The sequence below is a fragment of the Topomyia yanbarensis genome, chromosome 3, assembly GCF_030247195.1.
Source record: "Topomyia yanbarensis strain Yona2022 chromosome 3, ASM3024719v1, whole genome shotgun sequence".
Classification (NCBI taxonomy): Eukaryota; Metazoa; Arthropoda; class Insecta; order Diptera; family Culicidae; genus Topomyia; species Topomyia yanbarensis.
The window spans coordinates 173,312,123-173,339,938 of record NC_080672.1 but is presented as its reverse complement, the minus strand read 5'-3'; the positions used below and the strand labels follow the sequence as shown (position 1 = coordinate 173,339,938).

The 27,816-nt window shown below is 38.0% G+C and overlaps 1 protein-coding gene across 1 annotated transcript in view; it reads left to right on the top strand.

The window, feature by feature from the left end:
* LOC131694092 (zwei Ig domain protein zig-8-like) overlaps positions 1 to 27,816 on the top strand; it is a 683,919-nt gene that overhangs the window by 491,765 nt on the left and 164,338 nt on the right. The gene's annotated exons all lie outside the window — the stretch shown is intronic.

The window sequence follows — 27,816 nt, the reverse complement described above, 5'->3', positions numbered from 1 at the left end:
ATCCTACAAAAAATGTTGTAGGAGTAGGTTTCACAAAATTAGTCAAATTTTCGAATAAAAATATTGAAAAAATTCTTCATCGACTCCTACACTGAAAAAACCTGTTTTAATCCACCTAGAGGTGCAATTGTGCCTTTCTCATTTCTCCAAACTATGATTTAATAGCTGGTTCGTACAATATAACTTTATGGAAATGTCTTTCATTCTTATTACACTTGGTAAGTATATATAAGAGCACCTTTTTGCATTCATCGCGGTATCGGTTTGAATCGGAGTTTTCTATGTGATCGACCTCCACAACCCGTAACTCCGGTGCTGGAAGTCGGATGGAGATGGAATTTAATATCAGTTTCTGGGGACGCAACACCTTTCATTTGAGACTAAGTTGAGCAAATCTAGCCATTTTCGAGAAACCAATATAACCGTTATTCTGACTTTGGATGCTTCCGGATCCGTCGATGGTGGCCAGTGTGGCCAAAGAGACTTTGAATGACTGTTGAGGACCTAGATCTAAAAATTCAACAGTTGTGTTTACATTTTGGAAAAAAAATCACCTTTTTACATTCATCGCAGAATTCGTTAGAATCGGGATTTGCTGCGTGATCGTACGTATCACCCTGTAATTCAGGAACCAGAACTCGGATCCACACAAAATTCAACAGCAGCTGATGGACCTTTCATTTAAAATTAAGTTTGTCAAAATCGGTTCAGAAAATTCCGAGAAACCGATGTGGACAAATCAACAAATTTTGTTTTGTAACCATACTCTTCAACTCGTAATTCGGAACAAGATGTCGGTTGAAAATGAAATTCAATAGCAACCTATGGGAATATTATACCTTTCATTTGAATCTTAGTTTGTAAAAATCGGTTCAGCCATCTCCGAGTAATCGATGTGGACATTTTGTTAACAAATCCGCACATACACACACATACATACACACATACACATACACACATACATACATACATACACACAGATATTTTGCGATCTCGGCGAACTGAGTCGAATGTTATATATGAAAGTCGGTTTTTGGAGCAATTGCATAACCTTTCTATATAAGAAAGGCAAAAGAATAATATTTAATTAGCTTAATAAGCATGAGTTCAATGTTATCTTCATGTGATTATAATTTGCAAAGGTTGGTGGAATGCGTTTGAACGTGTAGGGAATGGGGGTTTAGTAGAGTGGGTGTGGAGGATGCGTCAGAAATCCTTCATCTTATTTCGGTATACGGGGTGGATGAAGGAAATCTGGGCGTGAGGGTGATCCAAGAAGAGGGGAGTGATGAAGGAGGGAGGTGTAAGGGCAAGGTGGGGAGGGGGGGAAGGGGCGGCTACGCAATACTCAACTGCATATTTTGCCTTTCATTTGAGACTTGGTTTGAGAAAATCGGTTCAGTCATCACCGATGAACCGATGTGACTTTAATTGTGGAATATGCCCGGAATTCCGGACTTCCGGAATCGTCGATAGTGGACAATATATTCAAAGAATGTTTGAATGGCAATCAGTGATCTAGATCTACGATTAGAAGTAATTTGGTGACCATTTCAATAGTTTTTAGCCTCTGAGGTATTACGATTGTACCGATTTATATGGGAAATTCCAGTGTATCCTTACTAACACCCCTGTAACTCCGGAAGCAAGAGTCAGAACCGAATGAAGTTCAGCAGCAGTCAATGGCATTACTGTATCTTTCATTTGAAATTAAGTTCGTAAAAATCGGTAGAGAATTCGTTGTGGAATGGGTGTGATATTAGCTTAGGAACTTGGCGGGTTCCCCGAGGGCGTCATGAACCGTCATAGGTGGCCAATGTGGTCAAAGCTGCTTTGATTGATCATTAGTGATCCAGACCCGCAAACTAGAGTAATGTTACATCAATTTTAATATGTTTTACATCATTTGAGCATTATGGTGGTACCAGTTTATATGGAAATTTGCTGTGTGACCACACTCTTCAACCCGTAACTCCGGAACCGGAAGTCGGATCAACTAAAAATTCAATAGCAGCTTATGGGAGCGTTATACCTTTCAGATGAAACTAAGTTTGCGAAAATCGGTTCAGCCATCTCTGAGAAAATTGTGTGAGTTTAAATGACACACACACATACACACACACATACACACACACATACATACACACACAGACATTTGCCGATCTCGACGAACTGAATCGAATGGTGTATGATACTCGGCCCTCCGGGGCTCGGTTAAAAAGTCGATTTTTACAGTGATTGCATAGCCTTTCTTTATATGAGAAAGGCAAAAAAAATCGATTTTAAAAATTTAAAGTCGATTTACAAAAAAAAATCATTTTTGATTTGGATGAAATTGTGTTTCAAGATAGATAATTATGTTCCCTACCTACCGTCAAAAATTCATGTTGGGCACTTTTGAGGAAAAAAAGTTATTTGAAAAAAGCTTTACCTTGTTCAAACTGATTTTTTTCATCAGTGTTTTTGTCGAACACTAAACCAATGAAAGTCATGATCGTCTTGGAATCCATTTACCCAGCTGCTAGTTGTCTGATACATGCAAAAAGTATCAGTAACGAATTTGGTATATATTCATAACAAACTTGAATGAAGACTGGAAGACTGGAAAATCGGAAGACTGGAAGTTTGGAAGACCAAAAGACTGGAAGACAAGAAGACTGGAGAACTTTAAGACTGCAGTTCATTTGTTCCTCTCAAAACTGATAAATTTTAGGAAACAATTGACAAACTTTTCTAAAATTGATTTTATGTCTGATGGAGCAGCAGCACAATACAAAAATAAGAAAAACTTCGCAAGCTTGTGTAGATTCGAGTCAAAGTACGAATTAAGTGCAGAATGGCATTTTTGCAACATCCCATAGAAATGGACCCTATGATGCTATTGGTGGCACTCTCAAGCGAATGGCAAAAAAGCTAGTCTTGATCGCGACTATGGAAATACCATAACAAGTCCCCAAAAGTAATATAACTGGACATGTGAAAAAACTGATAAAAATATCACAAAATTAATTTTCTGCTACATATTCACTGAACAGCACAACAAAATGTCAGAAGAACCCTAAGAGCTGTATAATAACGCCAAAACAATATCTGGAACTCAAAAATTCCACAGTTTTGTGCCTATTCCTGGGGGCAAATTAGAGACGAAAAGGTATTCTAATTCAGAAGATGAACCAAAAATAATTGAATTCCTTGTATAGAAATAATACAAAATAGCATGCATGAAGATAGTTTTAAGACAAATGTAAAATATAAAAATAAATAAATAATTATGTAAAATTCAATACATAATGTTTTGGTGGTTATTTCTTTCTCTAATTCTTTCTCTGCACTAAACAAGAAAATAAAAAAAAAGTAGTAATGGAATATTTGTTTAACGACATAAACTCTTTTAAATGGGATTCTTACCTTTTAGTGATAAAAATGTCAAGAAAGTTTGACAATTTGATTAAAGAAATAAAGGAATGATTTCATTACATAAAACTTATACAATTTGGTAGTACATTTTTCAGTAAAATAAACAAGCATAAGTTTATAAAAATTAATTGATAATTGGCGGAGTTATGGCTTTTTCCCCGAAACCCTTTTTTATTTAAGAGGTTTGTGGTGGTCACGATTGGAGACCAATAGATCATCTAAAAACCTAAAACTCAAAAAAATGTATTAGTATATGAGTATTCCTCGTACCTTAACGATTAGTTGAATAAAAACTCATTTTTTTCCTGCATTCGAGAACGTTTTCAGTAAAAAATCGCTTAAACTCTAAAAATTGCATTAAAAAATTCTTATCCATGAAACAAAAATTTATGAATAAAAAGGAATTACGATCAATTGAAAAAAATTAAGAAAAATGATTGTGTAGTTTTTCGGTAATCGTGATCACGGTAAAACCATTTTTAGTAAAACGACATTTCGAGGAAATCGAGTTTAAAATTTCAAATTACCACTGCTCTTGGTAGACGAAGCGCGCTTGGAAGCGCTGTAACTTTTGATCTATTTCTTGGATCTTAATAAAAATTTGGGAAACCATTCGCGAGGAGTTATACTTTCAGATAAAGTAATAATTTCGATTTATTGAAAAATGAAAAAGTAGTTAACCCCCTAATAAAAATATGCTTAGTTGCTAAATTAGACAATTTCTTCTCACAATCTGAGTTTTATTGGATTCTGAGATGATTATGACTTCCATTGGTTTAGTTTTCGATAAAAATACACTGAAGAAAAAAAAATCAGTTTGGACTAGAAAAAGTTTTTTTCAAATAACTTTTTTTCCTCAAAAGTGCCCAACTTGAATTTTGACGGTAGGTAGGGAACATAATTATCTATCTTGGAACAAAATTTCATACAAATTCAAAATGGTTTTTTTTTGTAAATCGACTTTAAATTTTTAAAATCGATTTTTTTCAGTGTAGGAGTCAATGAAGAATTTTTTCAATATTTTTATTCGAAAATTTTACTAACTCCTACAAATTTTTTATGTAGGATTTGTCATTTTTAGTCTATAGCCATTTGAAAAAAAAATTGGTAAAAAAAGTTTGGCTCTTTTCAAAAGACAGTCTAGATCATTTTTGGAAAAACAAAATATGCAAAGTGGTTTTTTTGTGACAAAGTCTTCATGTACAGAAAGTTTCATTAGAATCTGAGAGGGTGCTGCCAACTCTGAATACGATTTGGCGCGTCAAATTTACAAAACAATACCTATATTAAATAGCGCAAACATTTATTTTGAGTAGTATTAATAAACATATACACTAGAGGTGTACGAATATGAAATATCTTAAAACTGGGAATACAATATACATACTTATAAAACTAAGAATACAATATACAGATATACAAGAGGGGAAGCAATCGCTTTTTATAAAAAAAATTCGATGAACAAGAGAGGAATAATTGACTTTTATTATCTAGAAGAGTACATTAAAATTTGATTTTTGTGTCGGCGACTTATGCTTGGGCAGGATATTCAACAATGGGGAAAAGAGAGTAGACATGATGACAGGGAGAGAAGTGCAAAATTTGCAATATTCAGTCAAACGGAAGATCAGTAACATCGCTTAGAGCAGTAGTTTTCAACAATTTTCGTTCCACGTACCGCTTTCCGAATATTGACCCCCATAATATAACTCTTTCTGAAACTTGCTCACCATCATTACACTGTCAGAAATATATGATTTTCAATTGTATGAAAACCATAGTTTGCTAATTAAAATCTTGTTCCTGAACACTCTCAGTAAGCAACAATATAGAAAGACACAATCTAATCTAATTTATCCTTGGGGGTGAATTCACGCCCGGTTGAAAACCACTGGCTTAGAGCCTCAGGCTACCATGACGTAAGAAACGGGTCGACGGATGGTGTTATTCAGACCTGCAGGGATTCGTTCAAAGGTGGTCGGACCATCAGGTCACTTTGGCTTCAATTTTATTTGTGCTGGCTTAGTGGTGAGGACGAAAGTGGTCTGGTCGGGTACAGGTGGGAACTGCAAGGCAGGACAGTGGATTTCTAAAAACGAAAAATAAACAGAATGAGGCTATATCGTGATATTTATCGTTTTTATAAAATTATAAATAAGGGACATATATAGGGGACGTCGGCAGTTGCCAGGATATCCCGAACTGGAGCATTGGGTGGTCTACCTCGAGCCCGAAGGGAATTCTTCAGACGAGACCTGGCGTCACAATACCCGGCGCACACCCAGACAACGTGCTTGATGTCGTGATAGTCATCGTCATAAGCGCACAGACTACTCTCCGCAAGCCACGAAAATGCGTATCCAACGTGTAGTGGTTGGACATGAGCCGGGATATTACAGACGAAATCCTGACTTACATCCAACCCGCTGAACCAAGGCTTCGTTGATACCATTGGGAAAATTAGAATGTAGCCATCATCCAAACTCCCAATGGCTCCACGCGTTTTGCCAGCGTTTTCAGATAACGTATGGAGGGACCCCCGTAGCTTCCTCAGAAAATACGGGAATTGTTCATCGCACGAAGAGCCTCGATAGAGCTGAGGCTGTCCGAAATGATGAAGTAGGTATCTGTGGGCAATGTGTCGATGAGCCAAGGGTATACTGACCAACAGCTAATTCTGCGACGAAGATTAAAGCAGTATCATTGATATTGAATGAAGTGGAGATATAATCATTGAAGATACCGAAGCCAATGGACTCATCGGGATTTGATCAATCAAGTGGAAAAATCTCAGAATGAAAGAATCCATCTAAAATTGTCCAAATGATTTGAAATTTGGTACCTGAGTTTACTTTGACTTTTGTCACAATATGGGGGAGAGGGGACTTGGAGAATATAAAAAAAATTGTTATGCAATATTGGGGAGACTTTTCCAATATTTTAATGTGAGACTTGACCAAGTGATAATAAGCTGATTATACAATATAATCTTTTTTGTTACATACTTATTATGTTTCTAATGCGTTCAACTATCACATAGTTGTCGCATCGTTTCAACGATATATTTCATAATCATAAAAAAATCTTACGTGGTGTGATACGACAATAGGAAAGATTGCATCACAATATCAGTAACGAAAGAATAGGTTTCTATATATTGTAAAACCAACAGTTTATAAATTGTACAGAATTAAGATTTTGATCTGGCTACAAAAACATTTTAATATCCTGAAAGTTTGATTTGTCTGTAGCTCGTCTTGATCTTTGTTGTTCAATCTGCGAAAAAATGATATGCAAATGTTGTAAATGGCATCATAGGAAAAAAATTCCTTCCTGTAAAACCCTCAACACTCATTAGCAGTTCTCTAGCTGATTTGATGACGCGTGGATGTGCTTTTGTTTTTACTTTGTTTCAAAACTGTACCACCGACGGGATAGTAGTGTGTAGGCGCTCACTGAGCAGCCCAAAAGAGCCAAAATTTTATAATGCAATAAAAGTATCATGTATATGTACTCAAATATATTGAAAATTTTTCGAAGATAGATTGTTTCTTTTTCTTGCAAATATAAAACCGATCTCCAATTACAGGGTATCTGTAACTCCGGCGATGGGCCGAATATGAAGAACTTTTGCAAAAAAAAAATCATATCTGCTAAGAAAAATCAAAACAATGAAGTAAATCGCAAAAAACGCTAAACCGAAAATCGGCCATAAAATGTAATAAATAACTAGTAAATCAATAAACTAAAGAATATATAGGTAAATATTAAAGAATTGTATGGTTTCATATGTTTATGCAACAATTATTTTGGTAAAAAATACTTGGTCTAGTCTCCGAACGCCTGGTCAAGTATCCAATTCCAGTAATAACTGTTGGGGCAATAAAGCAAATATTCTCCATAAAATCATTAATTGTAGCCTCTGTGCGTTCAACACTAGAATATTGTAATATAGTTTAGTCGCCTTTTTCAGCAACGCTTGCAAACCGGATAGAATTAGTACAAAAGCAGTTTTTGATGTTCGCACTTCGTAAACTAGGTTGGACTGGACTACATTTGCCATCTTATGAAGCACGGTGCATGCTAATTGACATTCAAACTTTGAAAGATCGTCGTGAATTTTCTATGGTATCATTTGTAAACGACATTGTATCACATCGTATTGATTCAATCGAACTATTATCGAAACTAAATTTTTATGCTCCTTCTCGACAACTACGTAACCGCAACATTTTTTGTACAATTCGCCATCGAACTAATTATGGCAAGTTTGGCCCTTTAAACCAAATGATGAATATTTACAACAAGCATTGCGAAACCATTGACTTTGCTATGTCGAAAACAAAACTTAAGCAGCAGTTTAAAGTAAATCAAAATTTTAACAAGTGTTAAGTTAGTTTAATAATTACTGTAAGAAACCGGTCTACATCTGATTGACGACTTGAAATAAATAACTTTGTAAAAAAATTGTTTATTATATTTTAATGATTTTTGTTAGAGATTAAACTTATGTAGGTTTTACTGAAACCTGATTCGGATCGTAGTAGCCATACGCGACGGACACGAATACGTTTCTTTGCTCACGTCAAATTTGTAAAAAAATCGAAAGGTTCCATCGTTGGTCTGCACTTAAAAAGATTTTAAGATCAAAGTTTGTTTTATTATGATATGTTGTTGTGAATTTCTGAAATTTATGAAAACAAGTACATTTTATGCGCGATGAAAAACATCAGTTTTAGTGATAGGCAACTTGAATTTTTCCATCAACCGTGTTTTATTTGTGTCGAGGAATGTAAGAGACGAGAGTGTAAAGCAAGTATGATTGTCAAAAATTTTAAATCGAAGCAAAAGTTTTACGATTCGTGGTGGAGAACGTCCTATTCGTGGTCGACAAACTCCAACGAAGTATACGTGCTCACATCCATTATTTTGCTGAAGATTAGTCTCGCATGAAACGTAACAGTGACAATAAGTGCTCTTTTCAAGAATAAATACTGATGCTGATCATCAAACGTAGCTGTTGGGAATCGAAAGAGTTTTAATGTGATTTAAAATCAATTATCTGGTAAGATCAATCCAATTCATATTTCTTTTTCATCTGTCAATTATATAGTTCTAGCGACTATTGTATGTTTATGTAATTGTCATCTTCAAAATGAAAATATATGAAACGTTTTAAAGTAATTGTGCAATCGATATTGGTTTCCGATTGACGTGTTAGTGATTTGTACATGTTCTTGCCAATGCGCCGTTGTACGGACTTTTGATTATTTCGATCCCGTCAAATTAAAAAAATACAACTTCCAGTGATGGAGAATTCTTTCACCCACTGATGCTTCCTTGAGTCCTATTTCATGCATGCCTATTTAACTCTTTTACAATTTTTCAGCGAACCACCCACTTGTATTGAGCTACTGTGGCTTTGCTCTACCAACAGAACCCTAGACGTTGCCATCGGCATTCGTTCGACATTGAACAATTTGATATTTTAATACCTGCCTTCCTATTTGCAGTGTGATCGTTAGCGGCCATGACACGTTCATTGTTTTGGTCAATACTAGAAAGTGTAGACAAAAGTATTGAGCGCGCAATGGAAAAATAGAGCGAGTAAAGGCGCTTTAACCTAGGCTTATTAGCCAGGGCAAGGTGTAAATACCTCTGTCCCATCCCAACGGACCAAAGGAGTGACATTAACCTTCTTAGCAAAGTCACTCCCAACGATTTATTCTATCCTCTTTATATTGAAACGGTCGGTACGGTTGTCCTCGTTTCTTCCTACTTCACGATTCAAAATAAATCGTTAATTAAATTATGTATTAAATGCATAATTTAATTTTCCGTTTAATTTTGAAACATCTTCAAACCCAACTCTGCACAGTAGGCCTGGCCGTTTTAATATTTGCGACATATGAAAATCTGCTTCAAATATTAATCTTGACAAGAAAAACATTTCAGAAAAACTGCAGTGTTTTCCAGGATGCTTTTCAATACTGGCTGTGTAAGGGTTAGAATAGAATAGAATAGAATGTAGGTTTTACTGAAATGTTCCCTATGTTCCCATAAGTTTGAAAATATTATACTGGAACCCGTGTTCAATACCTTCAAAATATACCAATTGCCGTATCACGTGTATCGTCTTCCCACTGTAATTACCAATTCCTTTAAAAATCGTCGAGAGTTTGTAGAAAGCCCACATTCGTGTATAAATGAATCCACAGGGCGCTTGCACTGCTGTCCGGAAAAGGAAAATAAGGTAGGCGTTTAGGCGTCATGGGGCGTAACGAATATGCCGCAACCAGCACAGAAAATGCTTTGTTAAAACTCGGTTGTTATAAAACCCTTTGGAAGTAGTACTTGAAATGCGATTTTGATATCAAGTGGGTGGAGGGCGGAAACAGGTGGGTGCTGGTACGACAGAAAAAATGGCCTGCACCAGGTGAAAACACATAAATATAAATTAATTTTCCTGTGTTTCCGGAACGCTAGAGAACACAGCCGTCCTCTGAACGGGAAAATTAAAGCTCGATAATCATGCCCTGGGAAACGTTTGAATTGATGGTGTCAATTAGCAAACTGCAGATTAGTTTCGACGACGAAATGGTGTTGAGTTCTGTATGTAGCGTGGTCTAAGCAATTATATAGATTGAACAATTTCCTCGATTACTTCAAAAGATTCTCATACAACCCTGTTTAATCAATCTTTCTTTTCTGTTTCGATTTCAGGTAAGCACACTTGAGCTTCATATAACCCAATCAAGGATCGAAGGCAAGTAGCCTCTTGTTCAGTTGTTCGAATTGATGTTTTATTAAGGATATCACTGCAGCATTATAATATGACTAGAAGAGTGTTTGTGAAAATTCAAGTATCTTTGATATCGTCACGAGAGCCCTCGGGGCTTCATCGCAGGCGAGTTTTTACATCGTTTGAATTCAAGTTACCGATGATCTGCCACCTTTACGGAGTGCCGACAAGTGTTTCATCTACTATCAAAACGTGAGGGGTCTGACAAATAAACTGAAGGACTTTCTGCTTGCCTCTACCTGCTGTAATTACTACATAGTAGTAATCACTGGGACGTGGCTGGACGAAACCATTTCAACACTATACATTTTCGGATCGGATTACAAAGTGTGATCGTAATTAATGCCGCACGGCGATGGTACTCTGGTCCCTATAAGATGTACAACTATTTGATTTTTTATTCAGATACAAATTGCTTTGCTTCATAATTTAAATTTCTTGAAATATGGGATAATAATCAAGATTTGTTTGAAATTTGAAATTATTTTTTTATAATAATACTAAAGGGAATACATTCTGGAACATCTACATCTTAGAACAACAAATTCAGATCGATATACAAAAATATTAAAGTAATTTTTTTTCACTCTAAAGAAAGCGGCAAGAAATATGTTTAAAGACTAGATAAGCAATTTGTGTTTTTTTTAATAAGATCTATTATTTGATTAACAATTGAAACAAAGAGAAACACTATTAGTTTTTTTACAAGGAAGGCCAAATACATACACAGAAGGGGATTGATCCCAACATCAGATAAGCAGAGACCGTATCACGGAAAGCGAAGAGAGGATGGACAACAATGCCATGGAAAAGAAACAATTAAACTTTCAGCATTTTGGCAAATGGAAGGTCGCTGTCAGGGCATCATGATCCGAACCGCCGACTGGCCTCCTTGGATCCGCTGGGAACACTTTCGTGACCAGATTTCCAGATAGCTGTTAGCATATCAACCAAACGAGAAGAGATAACAAAATTTTGATATTTGTCGTATTTTAAAAAATGTATATGAGAAACATTCAAGGGAGACCGAGGATAACCAGCACATCTCGGACTGGAGGCCGAAGGGATTCGTTTAACGGAGATCTGCCGCCAGAACACTAAGCGCACGACCATACAACATGTTTAGTGTCGCAATAACCGTTATCACAAGCGCAGAGACCGTTCTCCACGACCCTAATACATTACCTGAGATATCACCCGAATGGAGCCATCCATTTCCTTGGACCAACGTTTGTTCATACTTTTGGGATTCCTAAACTTCCATTGCTCCACAAATTTGCCAAATTTTCGAGCGTCCTTAGACAATAAATACTTAAAAACTCGTTTAAACTACGCGATGTGGATCTACATTGTTTCTCTCGTTAATCCGTCGATTAACCAGTGCCAATCAGGCATGTCCAAACACGCCACGGCACCGCGTGCTGCATTTTAACACCACAACCGAGTGTATTGAAATGAGCATCCCAAGCCAGTGCTCGATACGAAGCACCGATGCACGATAAACGAAGCACCTGTGTCGGTGGCGGTGTTACATTTTCGATCCGGTGCTTGGATGCTTCGGAAAACACTCGGGCCGGGTGCTTTGAAATTTCTGAAGCACCGGAGCCGAGCGCTTTCAACTTCGGATAACACCTCGGAAACTCTTTGACTTTGCACCCGTATCAAAGCGAGAATGTTTAAGTCCGCTAGCATATGCACAAAAAGAAAGAAAAAAAGATTTTTCGGTGCGACGGAATAAAAGAGAACGGAAAATATACTTCTATAATCACGGCAGTTTGATTTTTAGTTAGATATGTAATTATAAAATATCCAAAGTCGATGCAAGTATAGATCGCGGATAGTGGATTTTTTTCTAATTTTGCGTCTTGGAAATACTAGTCAATGAAAATTCTATTTCTTTATCTTCTTGCAAATGTATATCTAATTGGAAGCAAAAGATAGGAACTTTGCCATCGATAAACATGTTTTTTATTTTTTTTATGATCCCAATCTATACGGATAACGCACATATGGTGCTTAGCTCAATTTGAATCTATTCCTATTGGTGCCATTTAGTTGGTATTTCTATACAACTCAATCTTTTTATGGCGTTAGAATTGGGCACATGTTTCGAATTTTCGATCAATCAATCACAAGTATTTCACAGCATTTGGATAATTTTTATTATACGAAACTTTGGTACCAATTTTTATATATTCTATCTATTGCTGGTCGTAATAATAAAGTATTGAGTCATTTCGTGTCGCAAGCTCTATTACAATATTTAGCTAAAATAGTGATGAACTGCCTCATAGTGCTTTTTAGGCTGACAAAATGGAGACACTGAAAAAATCAGTTTATCCGGTGATGCTATTACCTGTAAGTCGATTATTCTGGGAAAGTTAATGGGTTACCAGGTTGTTTTGAAAAAAAAGAATTAATTTCAATTAGAATGTCAAATTACAGTACTAGTTTTATCATTGCGGTAATAAAACGTATTTTCAGAGGAGCTAATCTCATATAAAATTGTGGCCCTTCGCTAAAACAAGGTCATGTATGATCATGTTTCTCAAATATTTTATATTCATTCCAAGCACCTCGGCCTGGTAATTTAAAAGGGAGAGAGGCTTTGCTTTACTCTAAGGGACCATTCATAAATTACGTAACGCATTTAGGGGGGGAGGGGGTACGACAAGTTGTGACATAGGGGGGAGGGGGTGTTAACTACATCGTTACGTAACATGTTTTCATCGAAGAAAAATTTTTTTTTCTTGGAATTTGTTACGTAACAGGGGAGGGGGGGATGGAGAAATTTGTGACAATTTGTTACATAGGGGGAGGGGGGAGTCAATTTTGGGCAATTTTTGCGTTACGTAATTTATTAATGGTCCCTTAATGGAACTGGAATTGTTCATATCATTTGTAGCAAGTTACCTACTGCAGAGAACTTCAATTTTCAAAATTACTTGAAACACGGTATCGTATGTAAAGGCGTTAGGGCACAATCGAGTGCGCCCATACGATTTATTGCAGCATTATACGTCATTGCCAGTGCCATTACAAAACTTCTAACTCAGCACAATGCAAAGAAATGAATTTTGGCCGGACTTCATTACGTTTCTGGCACATCCAACGGCGTCCGTGTGTTGACGTGCCGTTTGGTTCGCTGTACTTATAGACTTATAGAGTATTAATTTAGAAAAATCTACGTTATCATAAATATCGCTAGCTAGTGTCCTAGTTCTTATCAGTTCTTCGATAGTTATAGTATATAAGCTATATTCATCATTCCGCATGTAAACTCAATAAAACAAAGACAAGTTTAGTTGACAAGATGGTAAGTGATCACCCAAACCACATTCTGAAGACTAGATTTTTGTCTTGCTATGCTAAATGCAGAATGCATTTTTAATAATTGATCCGATACCTTGTCCTTTTTATATCTATTCTGCTTTAAGGTATACAAAAGCCAGCTTCAAATGGGTTTTTACAATTTGCTCGGCAAAATTTAATTTCTGCATGCATTTTAGATGCATAAATTTTTTTTGACTCTCTAAGGAGATTTCAATTCTTGCATAGTATAGTGGGTAAGTAGACTTACCAATCATAGAGAGTATAACTGTACTGGAAACAGTGATCGATGTAAGAATATGCGATGATGTTTGCTGATATGGTCGGGCATCTATCATCGACATAACTTTTTATAGTCCGTCGGAGATGGCAAACATGAGTTGGAAAGTTTGTGTAAACTAAAAGCATATTGACCACAAGACCATCCAGTACAATATTGGTCAATGAAGCTATGCTTTGTGTAAGCACTACGCACAGGAAGAGACTCCTCTCACTTGAACGTTGAGAAGTTAGCTAAAGCATGTAACACCACAACAACAACGAACAGCTCTTTAATTTACTTTACTTTTTTAGTAGTTGAAAAATTAATTGACTTACACCAGAAAATCGAATAACAGACAAATGATTTCCCGGATAACGCGACCTGTAATGCATTAAATACACCTTAAGTTTGTTTGAGAATTCATGCACAAATAGCTATACAAAACTGAAATATATCAGGGTTCAATATATTATATAAATGAAAAGCAACTGAAAAGACAAATCACACCTTGGAATTTTACAAATTGAATAGAGCCAAATTGATACATTTACATTTAACATATTTTATTTTAGATTCGATTACCCGGGGTAAGATTTTTTAAATCCCCGGATATTCGAATCTGACCTGTTTATTATTTGGAATAAATTTCTCTTATTCCACAGCAAAATAAAAAAAAATATGTGTGCATACTTTGCATCTATAAGATGTGAACAACATTCTTAAGAAATGATACTTGAATTTGGCTTGGTTCGTCAATAGACCATCGGTATAAATTGTGTTGAGTTTGTGTAAGTCATAGAAATTTAAACGCGTATGTAAATATGTTCCCACGCGAGTTGACTTTATTCGCTTGCATATTGTCATATGATAAGTTGTTTCTTTTTACTTTTACTGTAAATTTTGACAAATGAACAGTATATTTGATTGAATTTATTAGAATGACAAAATACGATAATTTGTATTGAACAAAAACCAAGATATAAAAATTGTAATACAAACTAGTTGGATCCACTCACATTTGCCGGAAAGGTAGACTGAAAATATTGGTCCTAAAGTTTTTGTTTAATTCATACACGGCACTCATGAAGTCATTTGATGGTAGCTGAAGCCGCCACTTTAGAAATTTTACTAAAATACTACAATTTCATGTTTGATTTTATCTATGCGGAAACCAAAGAGAATTTCCATAGATTTTAAATATTGATCTTTGTACCTAGAGTTAAAAACTAATATGTTTTCTCAATCAGTGACATATTCACTTTCCAGACTGATGGCTGGAAACATAATTTCTTTTTGAAATTATGACTAAAGCTGAATACTTTACAGGATACTTAACGACCTTGACTTATACTACATTTTCAGAAATCATATTTTTATTAATTTTATAATGATAAGACATTATTTTGAGCATTTCGAGACAAATAAAAAAAATACAACCGTCAAACTGGGAACTTGCAACACTTCTGACTTCCTCTGCTAATGTAAATTTGGCGGTAATAATAATTTTAACAATTTGGAGTCAAAAGTCTTAAAATTATGCAAAACATATGAAAGGTGTTGACCGAATAAAAATATTTAAAATCAACATTTTTTTCTATCACGCTTTCCAATTTGCTTTTCAATTTAATTTAGGCGCATATGTATTTCCATACCTAAATAAAATTTTCAAACTGAGCTATCTAGTACTAAGTTTCGGAAAACTTTGACACTTTAGTCTTTCAATGATACTTTTAGTAATACAAATGTGGAGTTTACAATCCAATCGCTATTAATCGTTAAATAGATAGTCTCAATATTAATTTTTTTAGCTTTTAGAAGAGAATTTTCTCTTATTTTTAAAGCATACAAATGACCGGACTATATTTAAATTTCGAAGTGCAGAAAAATCTTTTTAATTTTGATACTGAATAAAGGTTAGTTATGGTCTTCAGACGTAATACTCGGCCTGAGGTTGTTTGATGTAAGAGTTGGCTAAGATGTACAATTCGACTCCAGTACCAATGCCATTTTTGAATCCATTCATTTATCCAATTATAATTCCTACTTGCATACCTACTTAATCCTTCCTTACTGTATAATGCATTACAGATTCTTCACAAAGTACCAAGCTCGTTCATGCATATGAACGCACCAAATTGCTTTGAGCCACTTACCAAGCGACAGCAATAGCGCGGCGATAATCGCTACCGAAATATAAGCTGCCGTGTTTTACGAACTTAAAAACACTCGCTACGGTGCCAGCCGATGTCAGAAACACCTCGGTTGCGGTGCCTGCCGATGTGAGATGTATCTCGGTTACGGTGCCTACCGAAGTCAGAAACACTCGGGTCGGTGCTTTGCCGAAGCAACGAGCACGGTGGTTAAATATCATGCGCTGGTACCGACACCGGTGCCTTGGTATCGGCGACCGGTGTCTGCTGTTGAGCGCCGGTACGGCGTGCCAACTTCAATGCTCTTAGTGGCGTGTTTATTGGTAGAAGTGCCCACCGTGCAGCACCGTTCGGTGCTTTTGCCATGCCTGGTGCCAATAACCACGTTTTTCAGCTTTCATCAAGTTTTTCATTTGCGTTTCTAGCATTGTATCTATTCGGAAAAATTAGAGTGATCCAACATTCAAAAAGTCCTTATAGGACTTTTTCGCGTACAATTCTGAACAATCTCTACCCACCACGGAGTGCAAGACTGTTCACGGTTGTTCGCGTCTGACCTTTAATCGCAGTGCAAATGCATTGTTTAAAACCTGGGGGTAAATGTAGAGACACTTGAGGTTTTACATGGAATTTCCACATATACATGGGACACATGTGGAAATTCCTGCTAGTTTCAAAGATTTCCGAGACCAGGAACCACTTACTTCGGTTTTGAAACAGCACACTTCAAGGGACACTCGCAGGCCTTTACGAAGAAGCTTAGAAGAGAAAATGATTTTCCTCTTTCGAAAATGTATAGACACATTAGAAGACCATCCCACAATAGGATGGTTAGCTTCTTGCTCTTTAGTGAACACGGAAACGTAGAAATCAGTCGTGGCCAGGGCTCTCTTTCGCATTTCCTCTCGAAACGTTTTTTAAAAGAGAGCTTCAATTTTTTCCTACATAATTTATATGTCGAGAGATCATGCGGAATCTCTCAACGGTAGGAAGACTTCATGATTATTTCCGCATTTTCCGCAGCTTGCCTTGTTTCTACAATAGGTATCTGTTTGCCCAACAGCTGCGACGGTCGTTCATGCCCCGCAGGACAAAAAGGCGAACAGGTAGACTAGCCCCGTTCAAAATTTGGAAGAGCAGATCCAGCGAAAGGCGTGAAATGAGGCCAATGGAAAATAAGTTGTTTTCATATACTCCTCGATTTTTGCTGAACGCAATTGCTTGCAAACCAGAATTTTCATTGACCAACGCAAAGGGTTCTTGGAGGAGCCAACCCCATGCTTCGCAATTAAGGCGCCTGTTGGAGACTACACCATTAATCTCTACTTTCCGAGCGGGCACGCAGACAAGATACTTCTTCAAACGCGGACGAGTGTTATTTGGTTGAATCACGCATATATCAATGATATTAAATGGCTTATCTTAGGTCCGGAACTAGCTCATTCAGGGCACGGCTGTATGAGCCGGATATAATTTGTATCGAAAAGGAACCTTTTGCCATCGAAGAAATATCCAAATCGACCCCCATTGAGCCTAATGGGATGTCGGTCGTCGTAGATACCTTCCTAATAGACAATACTATCTTTCAGTATGAATGGAATAATGGAATTGGTACTTATCTGTGAAACATTTGTAGAATCAGTAATCGACAATCAAATTTTCGCTGAGCCGTCGATCATACAGCCCGTTAACCCTCCGGAAGTCGCGCTTATGGCCCACTGAACGAGCAGCCGCTGGTTCCCTAAGACGGTTTCGCTAGATTTTCAGAGCAGCGTGCACTCAGTGCACTAGCGTGACTGCCGGAAGGTTAACAAAGAGTATTTCCAAATAGCCACCAGATAGACCAGATCCGGGAATTTTCAATTTCTCTTACAAATGCCATGTCTGAACATTCGTACACTACTGGTAGATAAAGGACGAACACGAAATTATTGCGACACATTCAACAAGGCATAATTTTTTTCCCATTGTGTAAAAATCAACCAAATTTTGCACACTTTCTCATTGATGTGTATTGTTTACATGCTGTCAAACTCGAAGTCGTGTTTTTCGATTCAACGTAAATGGAGGTGAACCAACGCGAGTCGAGAGAACAAATTCTTTTCAAACACCTGGAATTTCCTGACCTGTCGCACCGGCAATTGGGAAAAATGTTGAACATTCCCCATTCAACCCTCTCCAGAGTGTTCAAGCGGTTCCAGGATCGGTTGACGTTGGACCACGGCAAAGGAGCTGAAAGAAAACCTGGACCGGAGAACAAAAAGACGGAGGGAAAAGTGAAGCGGATGATTAAAGCAAATCCCAACGTCTCAAGCCATGATTTGGCTATAAAGATCGGCATGTCGCAGAGCTACGTCCAGAATGCAAAGAATTGAGCTGGACTACATACAAGGTACAGAACTTCCCAAACTGAGAGAAGCGGCAACAATCGACGGCTAAAACTTGGGCACGGAAGCTCTACGAGAAGATGCTGACAAAATATGGCTGCTGTGTGATGGACGACAAAACGTATATAAAAGCCGATTTTAAGCAAATTCCGGGGTTGGAGTTTTTCACCGGCAAGAGCAAGTTCTATGTGGACGACAAATTTAAGAAGAAGAAAATGTCGAAGTTCGTCTCCAAATATCTCATTTGGCAGGCCATCTGCTCTTGCGGACTGAGGAGTGAGTCTTTTGTGACAAAGGGCACAGTAAATGGCGAGATCTATAAATTGGAGTGCCTCGAGAAACGCCTTTTGCCGTTCTTGCAGTAGCACGACGAAGCTCCGCTATTTTGGCCAGATTTGGCATCATGTCACTATTCTAAAAGTGTCCTGAAGTGGTAGGAGGCCAATTCTGTCCATTTTGTTCCAAAGGACATGAATCCGCCAAATTGTCCGGAGCTGCGCCCGGTGGAGCAGTATTGGACAATGATGAAGCGGGAACTTCGGAAGAGTAAGAAGACAGTCAAAGACGAGAAGGACATGTTAAGAAAATGGAAAAAAAACTGAGAAACTGGTACCGGATGACACTGTAAAGACTTTGATGGAGGGCATCAAGCGAAAATGCGTTCAATTTTACACTCAGAGCTCCATCGATTAACTTTTCTTTTGATTTTTGAATTAAATATATGTATAAAACTACCCTAAAAATTTGGTTTGATTTTAAACATTATAAGAAAATTGGCATGACATTTTCGGTTTCGCAATAATTTCGTGTTCGCCCTTTATCGCTCCTAATCTTACTACCCACTCGGCAAAAAAGAGTTCTGCCGGCCCTGGATATACATCTCGTCATATGTGCGTTATACTTGCCACCGGATATGAAGAATGACTTTGTTGTTCTCAACACTCATCTCTCCACTTTGAGAGCCATTAGATTTATTTATTATGAGGCGAGTAAAGAACCAGGGCAGTCGAAAGGGGACTGCCTCCCCCCGTTACCTATCAATCGACTGTGCCTTCCCCACAGATTTTCGGCAGTTACAAAGATCTTTGGTCGGGCAGGCAGAACTTCGGCAATAAAAAAGTTCTGTGGGTCTGAGAGGAAGAGCTCTACCAGAAAATTTTTCGTGGGAATTCGATCACCGTGCTTTTTAGGATCTACACACACACGCGAAGTTCTTGCTACACCACCACCAGCGAAAGTTTCAAGCTGTTGTTGGAGAAATCGGAAATCCTGAATTGAGCAAATGAGACGAATTATTATGAGATCGTCTGTGCAGGAACAGGCAAGGAGTTTTCAGCACTAAATACACGTCATTGAAGCAAAGCAGAAACATCAACGGTCCCAAGTAGCCATGCCCATGCGCGAAGCCATGTAAATTACTCGGCTTATCGTTTTCGTCCATGCTGTCCTCTTGATGTTGTATGGGTTTTCACGATTACCTGGTTTGAATCGTTTGTAGACCAACAGGTCACGATCGTGTATCCGTATTTTTTGTCATTTACTTTATTGTCGGGGGTGCTGGCAGTTGATTGGTAAGGAGCATCACAATGATCGGACACGCTGTGTGTAGATTCTGTTGTTCCAGCATTCGTTGGTGGCTGAGCTGCAACTCCGGTTGTTGGTGATTTTGTTAATGTTGTTGGGTTTGCTCGCAGTTGATGTTGTTTCATTAAAGGCTTTCGCACATGGCTTGGCACGTAGGTATCTGTCCTTCATATGTGCACAGTGTGATTTGAGATTTGCTTGCACCTTCTATTTCGTATTGAATGTTCAGATATGAAGGAATAGGTTACGTAAATCGCATTCTCACTATACGAACAACATTGGATATACCTGGAAAAAAGTTTCTCCAGGTTTCAAACTTTCACCGTTACGTACTTCGACATCAGTAGTGAATTTAATGGTTGTACGCGGAAATAGATCGTGCAGACGCACACCAGTCTTATCATCGTCAATCAAAACGGGTACCTTGATTCTAACATTGCCATGCGCAACGACGTGTTGCATGTTGTTTTCCATAGCCAAACTTTTCGCCAAAAATTTAAATACTATCAGTACCGCATTACGAGTATGCGCCTTTATTAATTGTTCCACTTCGCGAACACAAGGGCGGATTGGGCAAACGACCTCTGTATTGTATCGAAGATTGTTCAGATTTTGCTGCTGAGTTTCAATTATTTAAAAAAAAAAAAGATCGATGAAAGTAACGGTGCATTATTTTCCACACTGGCTTGGGACAACTGTTATTTTTCGATTGCTTTGCTGGCGCAATACATATAGACAGCAGACTGTATGTAGAAACGTTCGTTTGATTCACTGCACTGTTAACAAGCAGCGCGATTATAGCTTCCGATCCGATTGAGATTGAAAAATAGATTGATTAGGAACTGGTATTGATCCTAAAGGGGGTCCATAACTACCAGCTCGAGAGAGCGCTCAATAAGGTTGTTCCACGACAGTTATTGTTGTTTTGCCATTTTCCTTTTTATGAAATGGTTTTCTAGTAAACGAGGAGCAGAGTGAATAAAGCGAAAACTCAATAATTAGAAATATAACGGGAGTTCAATAAAAAATGAGAATGATTTCAATACCTTTCTGTAATTAAAGAAAAGAGACATGTTTCTTTTCGCTCGGGTGCTGTCAGTTCAATCGAAGATGGCGTCGAAACAGCAAGTACTCCGCGAGCGTGTTGTGCGGTTTTACGAAACACTTAGACCACTTTCGAGACGATAACGTGCCCGTGAGTACAGTTTGCCAGATCCTGGCATCCCGGAGCGTGGAGCGGAAGGCCTGTAGCGGCCGCCGGCGAAGATAATGATGAAGAAGAAGAAGGAAGCGTTTAAAAAGTTGCTCGACAACAAGGACGAAACGAGTTTGCGTGATGCCGCCCTTGATTCACCGAGCCCTCAAGATGGAGGACATCATCTGTCGGAAGAAGGCTCGGTTCCCCGATGACACAGACGAGCAGATAGCGATCGTGAAATCGCAGTGCCGGTGGATGACGAACAACTACCGCGAGACGTCGTTCGTGCTGCTCTCGAACACCCACATTCCAGGAAATGACAGCTGCTATTCCAGCGACAAGTCGGCCACACACCCCGAAGTAAAATATAAGTTTAACCATAAATTTAAAAGAAATGTTATGCTGTACATCGCCATATCGGACAGAGGGATTTCAAAACCGTGGTTCAAGACGAGCGGTCTGGCCAATCAACAAGTGTACTAGGAGAAGTGTCTTGATAAAATCCTTCTGCCGTTCTTAAAGGAGCATCATACGGTTGGGAAGTACGTCTTCTGGCCGGACAAGACGTCTACCCATTACGCCAAGAAGACGCTGAGCAGAAAAAGATACTGTACGTGCCGAAAGAAAGAAACCCGACTAACTTGCCCCCGTGCCGTCCTATTGGGTTTTTTTTTGGCTCCCTCAGTGCTTTAGTGTATAAAAATAATTTACGAGTCAAGGATACGAAGCAGTTGACCACCAGGATCCAGAATTGCATCCAGAAGAAGGCCGTCAGCGCCGTCCAGTGGTCTTGTGAGAGCATCGTGACTAAGTTGCGTCGTACGGCTGACCAGGGCCCCTTCTCCAATATTTATTGACATTATGTTTTTATTTAAAATTTTTTTAATTCGTTGAAGAATTTTTTTTTTTTTTGTTTTTCGATTACATGACTGAAAAAACTCTCATTTTTATTGAACGCCTGTTATTAGGCTTACAGGAGAAAAACCAGGACAAATCAAGCTTTTACCTCGACTTCCCAGGACACCAGGACAGTCAGTGAAAACCCAGGACATGTCCTGGGAAACCAGGACATATGGTCACCCTATTTCAGTTAGAGGTAATTTCAATTTCTCGGACCTATTGGGTTTGGGAACGGCACACACTGATGGTACCGCTTTGATTGACATAAAAGTTTCCTAACTGACCGCTTTGAGCACCGATGGTATAGCATATGAGAACTCAGTGCAAGTTACGCTTCGAACTAGTCAGGAGAAAGTTTTGGTCGATTTCTCATGACTGGTAATTTTTGGTTGTTGCCAAAAATACCCAAAATAAAACCACCAATCAACCCTCCTTGGAGCAATACTTCCCTGAAGTATGCGAAGCGAATGAAAAATCAAGCTACTGGAAAATTTCGTCGTAATCAAAGCTCTACGAATAAGGTATCAATAGCGCTTGCTACCACAGATAATAGCCTAGTGTATAGACAAACCTTCGAAATAATTCGAAAATGTTTTGTAACTATGCGAATTCCAAGCACAAAGACAAGCGATTTCCGGTAAACATGGTTTGCAATGGACATACCTACTGCAGATTCGACCGTTGATAAAGTGAACTCTTCCATAGTCTATTCAATCGTGAAAACATTCCCAGTCTCGCTGAAATTGAAAATTCCACTAGTTATGTTTGGTATGATCTTATCGGTATGGATGTGTTTCAGATTTGATTTGTAGAGCAACAAAGAAACCCAAAACCACTTATTTCTCTGAACTAGATGGAATACGATCAATAATTATTCTCCAAAAATGCTATCTGCAGTTGTTTATGTCACTTTCTGCAATAATGAGGAAATCATTATCTATGGGATTCTTCCGTCAATCTGGAAGGAGTCATTTATGTTCCGATCTGCAAAAAGACGACAAAAGGAACGAGGTCAACTACAGAGGAATAACTTTATTGTGTAGTGTAGAATTGACCGTGATCTGTTGTTTGCAAAATTTTCAAGGCTATGAACCTCGAACCGATTGGTTTAATGGTTGCTTTCATATTTATTCGAAAAGACACTTTGCATGAAGCTTCGAGAGTTTAACTCCCGACCATTTTCGAACACTTCAGTCGCACCCCAGGGTAGCAATCTGGGTCCTTTTTTATTCTTACTCTACATAAACGATGTTTGTTAACTGTTACCTAATGGATGTCGAGCGAATATATGCGGACGATTTGAAGAAATTTCTGAGAATTTGGCACATTAGCGACTGCCTTATACTTCAGAGATTGCTGGACATTTTCACGGAATGGTGCTTTATAAATAGAATCGTTATTAGCATTGAAAAATATAACATCATATTTTTCACTCGTCGAAGATCTTCTATGAGAATGAGCTACCGAAATTAAAAGTCACAAAGGCAGAACATGCTTCGTCAAACCCCGAATCAAATATATTAGAATATAAAAATCGGAAATATACTAAAAATCAGACATAACCATAGAACATACGAATCGATTAAAAACTTCTCACCAGGTAAAACTCAGCAAGGTTGTACCATCAGTGTAAAATACGATTGAAAATAAATAAATCGTACGAAGGAGCATCCGTATATCGTGATGTTCAAGATTAAAAGTCTTTAAAAAAAACATACTTTGTAGGAATCGGATATGTTTTTTTCGGATTTTATACTGAAGGTTTTCTTTTCCGACTCTTACAAAGGAGAGTTCCTGTCTGACTTTTATAATTAAAGTTTATATCCGGTTTTTAAATTTTAATATATTTGAAGCGAGTTTTACGAAGCATTTTATATCATTGCGATTTTTATTTTCGGTCGCTCATTGGCTATAGTGGACACAGTGAACGGCTTAACAAGTCAGTTGGATTTTAAAATTAATCGCTCCATCGTTATTGAGAAAGCAAATCGTCAGCTTGGTTTTATCAAGAAACTCTCTAATGAATTTAGGGAACCTCTTTGCCCGCAATCAATGTTAATTAGTGCGACACTTGTTGAAAACTTCCTCGATACTTTAATGACCTTATCATAGGGCTTGGATTGATCGAATAGACATCGTGCACTGGTTCATCGGGCTTTTTAATTCGTCGTATGTTCATGTTTTCGATGTGTTTAATTTTAATGGACCTTCTAGAGTATTCCGGAATCATTCTATGCTGACCAAGTAAATTTATGTTTTTTGTAAACATGTCTACTATGTGTAATTTGTTGAAGAACAACACCATTGAGCTTTTACCCATCCCATTCATGTCATTAAGACTGCGAGTCGGATGTCAATAAAAATAAATAAATAAATAAATAAATGAATATCACAATTATGTATTTTCTGCATAAAAGACACATTTCGTTTTCCATTATATCTACTTGCTCGAGCAATGAAGGGAAACACCGTTCATCTTGTCTAATGGCTTCCGATGTGCAAGTTTGAAAAGTACAATATGTACATACCTACTCCACTCATCATTTTACAACTCAACGCTAAACCCATTTATGCCATCCATCACCGTTTCTATCAGCGCCGTCACCATTATCGTATCAGTATTGCATTTCATATCTTTAAACGACAACGAGTCTGAACTCACTGCGAAGTGAAATTTCCTCTTTGCACCACCCTGAAAAAGCTATCCTTTCATTCTACTAGAAACATTTATCACAGATGCCAAAGAAATTCTATAAACTATACCGTATGCTCAACTGAAAGCCATTTTCAGCATTCCAGTTCGATGCAAATGAATTGTGCTTCTCTGCCGGGGCCGTGTGTCTTGAGACACAACGCGGCTTGGATGGAATGTATCAAAGATATTCTGATGGGATTGCTTTTCAACTGAGAAACTTTTTTTTATTGTAGTGTAATCATGCATATATTGCCGGATTCTGGATGTCATTGATGTGGCTGCGTGATGTGATTCAGCGACAGATCTAACTATCTAGCATGTGACGTTTCCGGGAACTAGATATAAGTGCAAAGTGGCTGCTGCTGTACACATTAAAAATACAAACATTCAGACGAGTTTTGTGCGAGAATTAGATTAGGTACAGAATTCTCTGATATATTTTCATATTTTGAGTAGGTTTCAACCTTTGGGTCATTGGCTTTTTTCGAGCTATAAAAATCTCTTACCCTATGTGCGGGGGTCGGAAATCGAACCCAGATGAGCTGCGTACAAGGTAATCGTTTCACAAACTACACTATGCTCGTCCTCTCTCGGAAACTTGTAGTTATCCTATGTCGTCGCTATTTTGCCATCTAACGAGAAGCGCTATTAGTAGCGTATGTCAGGTGTGGCCAGGTCTTATACAATTGACCGTTTTTGCAGCGATCACGTTCCCAACACCAGATCATGGAAAAATTCGTGGCTAATTTAATCCAATCGCTTAGTACATATTCAGCTTATTGAGAAGATCGTCCACAACTAGTGACCAGAGCAGGAGTAATAGCACTCCTCCCTGAGGATAGCCTCTATTGGCTGTTATAGTTATTTTCATGTCTCCCAGCGTCGCTGTGATCTCTCAACTCCTGAGTATTGCAATAATCCAGTCCCCTGGTCGATTTTTCCACTGCCTTTTTTGCCATGCCCTGGCGAATTGATGTCTGGGACGTGTTATCAAAAGCGACGTCAAGAAAAGCAAAACTTGTTATTTCTTTGTAATCGAGGGTTTGTAGTTCTGTTTCTGTAGATTTGCCCTTGTGTTATGTAAACTGGTAATTATTTAGCGGAATTTTCGAGATAAGTGCTCCGTTCGGGTATAATCGTTCAGTAGTTTTTCCATCAGCTTCAAAATTGTTGATGCCAATTGATAGGTCTAAAAACCTTGGGTAGTGTCAAGTCTTTGTACCAGTTTTTGGAATAAATATTACCTTAACTTTTCTCCAGCTTATATGAGAGATCCCCAAGAATAAAATCGAATCTCAGGATGTTTAGTAGATCCGGAAGAAATATGTCAACCGCTTTTTGAAGAAATTTTGGAAAAAATATTTACAGGGCCGGGGGATTTATAGGGTTCGATGGTGTTGCGCTTTAATTAGAGTTGGTGTGAAAATCTGACAGACCAGTTTCTGTGTAGCATCACAAGTCCTGTTAGGACGGAGTCGATCACAATCCTGATATGTCGAATTCTTGTCTTTCTCAAGTACTCAGGAAAGTGAGTGTTCATTAGAACATCCAAAGTTTCATTGTTGCCAACTTGTGAGAGAACCATCGTCTTTTTTCACTGACCCCAGGCCATTTTGAGAATGAACTGTTTCCAATGTTTGCACAAAACTTGCGCGTTGATGGCTTTTTAGCCTTTCTCAACTCAGCGTTGTATTTGGTAAGAGAGGTCCTGTGGTCTGACCAGTTACCAGTAATCTTCGCTTTATTGAACAGGCGTGTAGCTTCTTTCCCAAGTGTTGCTAGATTTTCGTTCCACCAAGAGGAATTTACGAGATACAGACCTCGTTACAAGAGAGCAACTGTCATTATAGGCGGTTATGATCCTCCTTTGTAGGTCGAATCCAGCGCATCGCTCATCAACACCACCTCAAAGATCATAGGTTCTTTTTCCGAACCAACATAAATATCAAATAGCTCGAAAATCTCCCATCTACACGTGATTACGTTGAATATCATCATTATCATTGAATAAAATCCTGAATTGTAGTCACGACACATTACCCACCCATCTTTTTTAAACTTCTAAAACTTTTGGTTTATGCAAGATTTGCCCAAAAAAGAAGGAAGGGCTAATAATTTGGACTATAATCCTTCAGTTCCAGCACTAATAGTTGCAAGTATTACAATTTAAAATACTACAAAGACTATTTCTAAATGCTCAATCAGCCAGCAGGTTCAAATCAGAATAGTAATAAGACTTAATACTGTTGCATCTTACTCCATACTGGTTGTTAATATCGTTAATACCTTATCTTACAAATATATGACATTGTAAACTAACATGTATCAAGGCAGGCACGTAGCCAGAGGGGGGGCTAAGGGGCTAAAGCCCCCCCCGAAATTTTTCAAAAATAAATTTAAGAAGCAACATGTTTTTCGGTAACTCGTAAAAAATTGTATCTTGTTTGGTTTCAACAAATTAATGGGAGAATGGTCAGGAAGATTGCTATTTCGAACCACCGAAGACATCGGTCACGATATCTACTCAGTATGCCGAGTCTGATAACACACTTCCTTTCATATTGTGTGACTCGTCGGAAGAACAAAAGAAACTGTTACTTTAATTCTTGCTGGGGTGATCCGTCGGATGATTGAATCGCAGAAGCAAGAAGTGGTGCTCCAGCCAAACCTGGAGGCTATTTACTTCCGAAATTTTTGCATAAGACCGAATATTCATGCTGGGAACTATTTGCTGAAGGTGAAAATAGAGCTTATGCTTACGAACTTCGACTTTAACGTGTTCTACCTTGTCAGGCATTCAGTACTTATGTTATTTAACAAATTAGCCCAGGCGAAACCAGTCAGTGTGCATTACAACATGTAACACGTGGTTGATTCTCATCTATATGGATGATGAGAAAATCAATGTTCGGCTACAAGATCTGATACCACTTACTTGAACCGCGGGCGAACGACCAGGAGGTTAAAGCCCTAATAAACAAATTTAGCTTACTTGAACCGTGGCCATTAAAAGATTCCTGTCACATTTGGAAAAAATGGAATTTATTATAAAGGACACATCTAGGAATAAGACGGGCAGGGTCAGCTAGGA